Below are 7,359 nucleotides of genomic sequence, written 5' to 3'. Positions count from 1 at the left end.
TAAATAAATAGATAAATAAATAAATAAATAAATAAATAATTCTTTAAAAAGAAAAAGGAGTTGGCAAAAAAGACCACAGAACAAGCTCAATCTGCGTGGCCACCAGCCCCGTTTATGCAACGAGACCTAGACACGTCTGTCACAAGGCAAATTCCAGGGACGCCAACGGGCACTCAGGACAGTGAATGCCACCGCCCCTCTGCTGGGGCCGCCACACAGACCCTTCCACAGGACTACACAGCAGGGCCGCCCTGGCCAGATGTCTGCAGGAAGTCCGACATACTTGGGTTGCTCAACCTCAAAATTCAATTTTCAAATGAAGTGTTCCAAAGCATTTTCTTTTTTCCCCTCAGAGGAGGTGTCCATGAGACTGACCTTTTTTTCCGTCTCCTGTCACCCCATAAGTAGCTCTCGATAACAGAGTCACCCAGGCCTTTTCTACATCAACAGCTACCCTGGCAACACTCAAAGACATTGCAGGAAAGAAAAAGACAGTGGCTCAAAGGGGCATGGGGGAAGCCTGGAGGGATGGAGGCTGAACCTCAACTTCAGGAAAATGTCCCCAATCGCAAAGTCGGTCAGAGCTAAACACCTTGTTCACCGCACACTCCAGCAGGTCCTGCCCCTCTGGGCTCTCAGGTGGCTAGCGAGGCTGTCCAGCCAGCGTGGTTAGCTCTGCAGGTGACCCTGTGGTAGGGACCTAACAGTACTTCCAGATCCTCCGATTCTGTTAATTAGGTTGTGCTTTTTATACTTATGCCAATAGTGGGTAGTTTGCAAAGGTAGGTGATTTGGCATACTTTAAACTACATTAGCTTGAATAATAAACTTCTATAAACTACAATAATGTTTTGAGTATAACATGTTAGTTACGACAAAATTTGTTATGTTTTAAGAAGGGTGAAACACATTATTAAGAAAATGCTTTGTTTATAAATTTTTTTAAAACTAATAATATGTCTTCCTCCAAGGCAATGATTCTTGTTGGCACTAGACTCCTAAAAGAATCTCAACAAACTCTAGAGGTTATTTTCCTGAAAGGCGAAAGCACGTATACTCATGGACCCAACAGAAGTTAAGTATAGACCCCAAATTAAGGCACCACGTGCTGGCAAAAGCTACAGGAATGGATGGGTATTAATGATCAAAACCAGGGTTATTTCTGGGGAGCTAAGTTATGCCTATTTAATAATGCCCATTTTTAAAAACACTGTAAATATGACATAACAATACAGGTACATTAGAGATCGCAACTCACCTAAGAGAATCCTTTGTCAGCTTGCACATGAGGGGACTTCAAAAGTTTGTGAAAGAAAGGAATTAAAGTATGAATTTATTTTGGCAGGGAAAAATTTCAAAACCCATGCAGATTTTCATAAGTTGTTGGAAGACCCCTGGGACAATGAACCCATGTACATATTCAGAATGAGGATACTGACAGAGATCTCTGTGATGGGTACAATGCTCAGGAATCCTGCGCTTCATGTAAGTTAACTAAACACTGTGAGATTTCACCTACAAGAAGAGCCATCTTCTTCCACTGCCCTCACTGTAGACACCGCCTCGCCGGGAAGCAGCTGCACGTCTGCTGTCATGGGGACGGCCAAGGCCGAACAGAGAACAGAGGATCTGGAGTCAGGTGCTTGGGACCCACGTGGCCAGTACAACCTGTGACATGGGGCAGGTCACTAACTCGTAGGAGTGTGAGTTCCCTCCTCAGTAACCTCAGGCTGAGACAACTAGCCCTCAGGTTATTGGAGAATTGAGGGTGAGCACTGTAAGTCACACACACACACACACACACACACACTAAGCTTCTGTACTTCACAAGACCCCTCAGGTACACTGTCATTGACCTCATTTTACAGATCAGGAAACGAGTGGGTTGACCAAGCTCATAATTGTTAAAGGAAGAAGCAGGACTTGTGCCCACGTGGCCAGGCCCCAGGGCCCCTGCTTTAAGTCCACACTGCACAGCCTCAACCAGGACTCATGCGATGATGGGAGAGGTGTGTCCTTGCTTTGGGAACTGTAAAATGTTAAAATAAATATAAGAATAAGATGCTTCTATAACTTTTCCTGTATCCTTTCCTTGTCTTTTTCATATCTATCTGCCTTAAAATAATCAAGATAATTTGCCTTCTGTTTGTATCCCCAAACTAGTTTAAAAAAAAACTTAATATGCATTACCCTTCAGCAAGCCAAGCCGTGAATGGAATGCACAGACCAGATGAAGACATCTCGGCAGCTGTGCACTCGAGGAACACGGCAGCTACAGGCCAGCACCTACCCAACCTGCAGAGAGTGGGGCCTGGAAACCTCCCTATGCGCCCTGCCTCCTCCTCTAAAGCCGGAGAGTGAAGGGCCTGCGCACGGCCAGCGTAACGCACACACTGCTATGGCGGGCCATGGGAGGGCTCTCGGGCATGCACATGGCTGGGCACCTATCAGCTGGATGGGGCTGAGAGTGGAGTGCGGGATAAAGATTCTCTCACTCGGGAAATGAAAAACCTTTAAAAAAAATGTTGAATTAAAGTAATAGTATTGACTTCGAAAACAAGAAGCTAGTTCTTTAACTGAAAATGTTCTGATTTGTTTTCATTTGATGGGCCTTGCCACACACTGAAATACAGCGGCAAGCAGGCCGACTGGTCTCGGGCCCCAGCCCAGGCGGTCAGGGCCCAGTCCCACTTGAGTCAGGTACCGTGGGGGCATGTGGCAGAGGGGCTGCAGAACACTGGAGCGCCTCGCCCCAAACTTGGGGAATTAGGAAAGACTCTCCTGAGCGCTTCTGCAGAGCAAAATGGGGGTGGGCCCACTTGAGTAGGGCAGCAACTTGGGGCAGAGGGTCGTGGTGGCACCTCAGGTGACGAGGCGTTGGGGCTGGAGCACTACAGGAGCCAAATCCAGGCTGGTAGAGGCACACTGTGGAGTCTGTCTTAATCCTGAGCACCAAGAGTCAGGAGCACATTTCAAGCAGTTACGTGATCAAACTGCAACGTGAAAGGTCACTCTGACGCTGCAGGGGAGAGCCGAGGCGGCACCAGAGGGAGGTCAGTAAGGAGCTGTCCAACGCTGGCTGGCGATAGAGGATGTCCTGAGGCAGGGTGGGAGAATTTGCTCAGTCACTGGACAACAAACACCTCTTCTTTAATACCATCTGGAGAGCGGGAGCATTAGGTGGAGGTGCAGTGACTGGGCCGAGCCCTGGAGACCACGCCAGGCTGCACAGCGTCAGCTCCTCAGAACCGAAGCACACTGGAGGCTTACAAGAAGTATTCTGTGACTCATAAGAATCAAGCGACTCCCCCAGAGACACCCTCTGCTAACCAAGAGCTTTGAAACCTTCCTCGAAAGCAAGACGGGCCCATCAGCTCGGGCTGGGGAAGGCAATGCTTCACTATGAGGCAGTCTCGACAGGAAAAGCTACTTTCCCCACAAGACGTGAGCTGGGAGATTATCACGTTCCGGCTCTGTGAGCGGAGGTCCCCCAGTACAATGTTCTGGGCGAGAATCCCAACAACCTGCCAGCAGGATAATGTGGTTATGCTGTCGGAGCTACTGTGAAAATGCATTCAATCTCAATGTCTGAGCTCATCCAAGCAATTAAAATTAACAGGGACTGCTCTGTTTCAGACTAGGAAAGACAAGGGCTAGAGGAGGGTTAGCCTCCGTAATCCTGTTGGTTTTGTTGCTGCTATTGCTTTTAGCATTTCAAAGGCAGTTAGAGCTAGCATTTGTGCTATCTGAACCAAGCTTGCAGGTAAACTAGTACTTAAGCAGGATTGTCCCCAGTGGTTCCAGCTGTGTTTTGGGGTGGAGGAGGAGGCAGATTGGCGCTTGGAGTGAGGAAAGGAAAACAAGAGCCACGGAGTGAGTGCCTGTGTCCCCTGAGCTAGGTGAACTCCACCTGGGGAAAGGAGGTCTCCAGACCCATTCTGCAGGCGAAGGCCGGACTCGAGAGAGAACACAGCACACAGAAACAACAGCGGTGATTTTCAAAGGAAGATACGCTTCTTCCTTGTCACTAAATGAAACAATCGGTTTCTGCTCGCTTAGAAGTCAAGAATCCAGTCTGTCCTGACACTCGAGTGGTTCCAATTGTTATTACAAACACCATGGATAAAGCAGAACTGTGCATCAATGTGCTCGTATCTGGAAACATGCCGGGTTATAAAGTGAGACTTTAAATGGTGACCTTGGTAGATCTCACTATGACGGGACTGGGTGAAGAGCCAGGCCGGTGGTCGGGCAATACAGAGAACACCATGCATCCAGGGCCCCAGCTCGACTCTGGGAAAAGGGCTGAGACGGGTCATAAGGCCAATCTCCCATGTGGGAAAAGTCACCCCTCAGCACTGCAGGGAGCTAAAGGAGATTGAAACCGACCCAGAGGCAAACACAGGGAATAACAAATACGTGGAATGGCCACAGAGTCACCAAACCATATCACAAAGAACCCATGCAAACTTCTCTTCCAACAGAAATAGACCAGCTGAGTCAGGGCCAAGACTGATGGTACCCTAAAGCTGTCGAGGTACCTTGCTTTTTCCCTTGCATACAAATACAAGACATCATATTTACTGTTCTCTTAAAATCAGTGAGAATCCCTTAAAACAAGCACAGCCTTAGGCTAGAACAGGGTAAGGGCAAACTGGTGACAAGCCAAGGGTAAATAAACCAGAAACTGTATCACTAGCAATAAATTTGCATTTGCATTAATGCATGTGACAGAATTAAAATGCACCAAGCTACAAAAACAGGACGATATTTAAGATATCGGGCCAGGAAGACAAAATTTCCTTCACCCCACACTCTGAGTTCTGTCCCTTTCTGATAGGAAGGGCTGGTAGGCTGGGCCCTTTCAGGCCTCTGGCTAAGAAAAGAACAGTAGAGTCAGGAAGTCCTATTAAGGCAGGTGCTGCGAGCACTTTACTCCCAAGGCAGGCCACGGTTCAGGAAGGTGGGAGCCCACAGGCTTCACTCACCGGCCTAGAACAGTGCCTGGAACACAGCGGGTGTTTAATAAACCTGTATCGAATGGACAGGCTACATATTTCCTAGCAAAAAGCCAGCTACTCGAAAACAGTTTGGACATGAAGGTTGAGCATCGTGTAAAACGTGCACCATTTTCTAGCATGGAAGGTGTGCACGCACTCACAGTCTGCAAGTGCTCACCCTTCCAAATCTGCATGTACAGAGGCATAGGAGGGCCGAGCCCACAATGCTCAGTGGTGCAACTATTGACAAGTGATCGATAGCCAGAGAGCCTATCGACCGAAATCACGAATGGTCCAAGGTAACTGCAATCCTTAGACACACGCAAACGGCAACAGAGGGTAACTAGCAGCTCCGGCCCCAGCGGGAGACTGCGTAGGACTCCTGTCACAGGAAACTGTGGAGGTGGTGTCTATGTGCACGCAGACTGTCTTGAGTGCCCTGTCCGGCAAGGGCAGTAAGGGACTCCTGAGAGGAACCTACTAGGTGAGCGAGAGTCTTAGGAGGTACCATTCACTGTCCAAGTCGGCAAGGCAAAGCACAGACTGGGTCAAGGGTATGGCCCTAGCAGGGACTGGCCCCAGCAGCCCAAAAACACTGCAGTGGGGCCAGCAGGTAGCATGGAAGTTAAGGTGGCTGGATTCCATCTGGAGAGGATGGAGAAGAGACTGTGCCGTGGTCATCCCCACCCCACCCCGGGGGAGGGGTGACTTCTCATTTCCCTCTCTCTGTCTCTCTCCAGCAAGCACACACACACTATAGCAAAAACTGAAAAACAAAACAAAAAACTGCGGTGGGCTGGAGCCTCCCAAAAGGAATAAGCAACTGCAGCAAGAGCCCTCACAACAAAGGGGAGCAGACAGCAGGTTCAGAATCCAAAGAGCAGCACAGGGGGTAGGAGGCAGACCGGATGGCTCCCCGCCCTCGCCCCCAGTCCCACCCCCTCTCAAGGTGAAACCTCCAGCCCAGCCCGAGGATCCCCGAGGTTAGGGGCCGGGAGTCAAAATCCAGATGAAGTCTCTTGGCCCTCCCGCCCCGCCCCTCCTGCTCCCATCGGCCCTGGCACCTGACACCCAGCACCGCAGCAATCTGAAAACAGTCACGGTGAGGCAAACAGGAGCCAGAAGGGAGGACACAGACAGTCTAAGAAGGGAAGAGGACGCGGTTTGGAGGCTTCAAGAACTCCCTTCAAGTACCACCCATCTCACACTCAGAAACAGGGAATGGCAAGAATCAGCATTTGCTAAATGCCATTGAGTGCCCTACCCCAAACGAGAAACTTCATATATATACATAATTTTACTCATGAGAGGGACAAAGACAGGCACCCACATACCCTTGCCAGGATCTGGTCATCCCATAAACTCCCTCCCCACACTCCAGCCTATCAGGATCGTGGGCACGTGCACAACCGGCACATTTTCAGGTGGACTTGGGACCCAACCCTGCCAGCCACGTGGCTTTGTGCACTAGAGTTCAGACTCTAGGCCTGTGCTCGGAGGCTGGGCCTACACTTCAGGTCAGATGCTCAGATCAGCCCTGTGGCCCATTTGTAGTCCAGGAGAAGGAGGCCCTAAGGCATCAGACATCTTCCCCAAAGCCTCAGTCCCGACAGGGCAAGCTTGATCTAGTGGGGAAAGAGACGAGGACCCAGGCAGAGTGGACAGAGCGTCAACCGGGCACATATGGAGGGTGGGCACCTCGTGCGGGCACAACTCAGAGGCCAGCCACAGCGGCGACTGAGCTGCGGCCTAGAGGGCTAGAGTTTCCAAAGAACGGGAGGAGAAGGAAGAACATGTGCAAAGTCCTGAAACAGAAGATCCTACGGCCCGTGGGAACTGCAATTACTGATCTACAGGCTAGACTGGCAAAAAGGGCCGGCAGGGAGCCATGGTGGTGACACGGTAATGGCCGCGCCACCGCTGAGTTCACACGAAGATCAGGGCTCGGTTCCTGAGTCGACCTGTACACACCGGGCAGCGACCCAAGGTGACAGCGGAGTTGGGCACTGGCTGGATAAGGGATTCCACCTAGAGGGGCAGGTGTGGTGGGGCCAAGGCCGGCATTCTGGACTGTTCCAGTCAGAGGCCTGGGTGTCTCCAGGGGCACCTTGACACAAGGATCCAATCTCAGAGAGCGAGGCTGGGACCGAATCAGGGTCACCATGTGGCTGTAGGACAAGCTGCAGGACAACAGGGTGTGGGGGTGGCTAACAACCCAGCTCAGCGCCACGAAGAACAGAAGGCAAGGAGTGGAGGACTGAACACCACAGGCTCTGCGTGAAGGCCGCCCTCTTCCCACCTCCCGCGTGCAACTCACAGGAGGAAGATGGACCGCACGACTCCCTTTCTGCAGGCATTC

General features: G+C 50.7%; 1 protein-coding gene across 3 annotated transcripts in view; it reads right to left on the bottom strand.

Annotated features, from left to right (window-relative positions):
* Positions 1 to 7,359, bottom strand: part of MED27 (mediator complex subunit 27) — a 216,236-nt gene that overhangs the window by 198,185 nt on the left and 10,692 nt on the right. The gene's annotated exons all lie outside the window — the stretch shown is intronic.

This window comes from Tupaia chinensis, unplaced genomic scaffold, assembly GCF_000334495.1.
Source record: "Tupaia chinensis unplaced genomic scaffold, TupChi_1.0 Scaffold143602_1, whole genome shotgun sequence".
In the NCBI taxonomy this organism is placed as follows: domain Eukaryota; kingdom Metazoa; phylum Chordata; class Mammalia; order Scandentia; family Tupaiidae; genus Tupaia; species Tupaia belangeri.
Note: the sequence above shows the minus strand (reverse complement) of the source record. Positions and strands in the feature narration are given on the sequence as shown.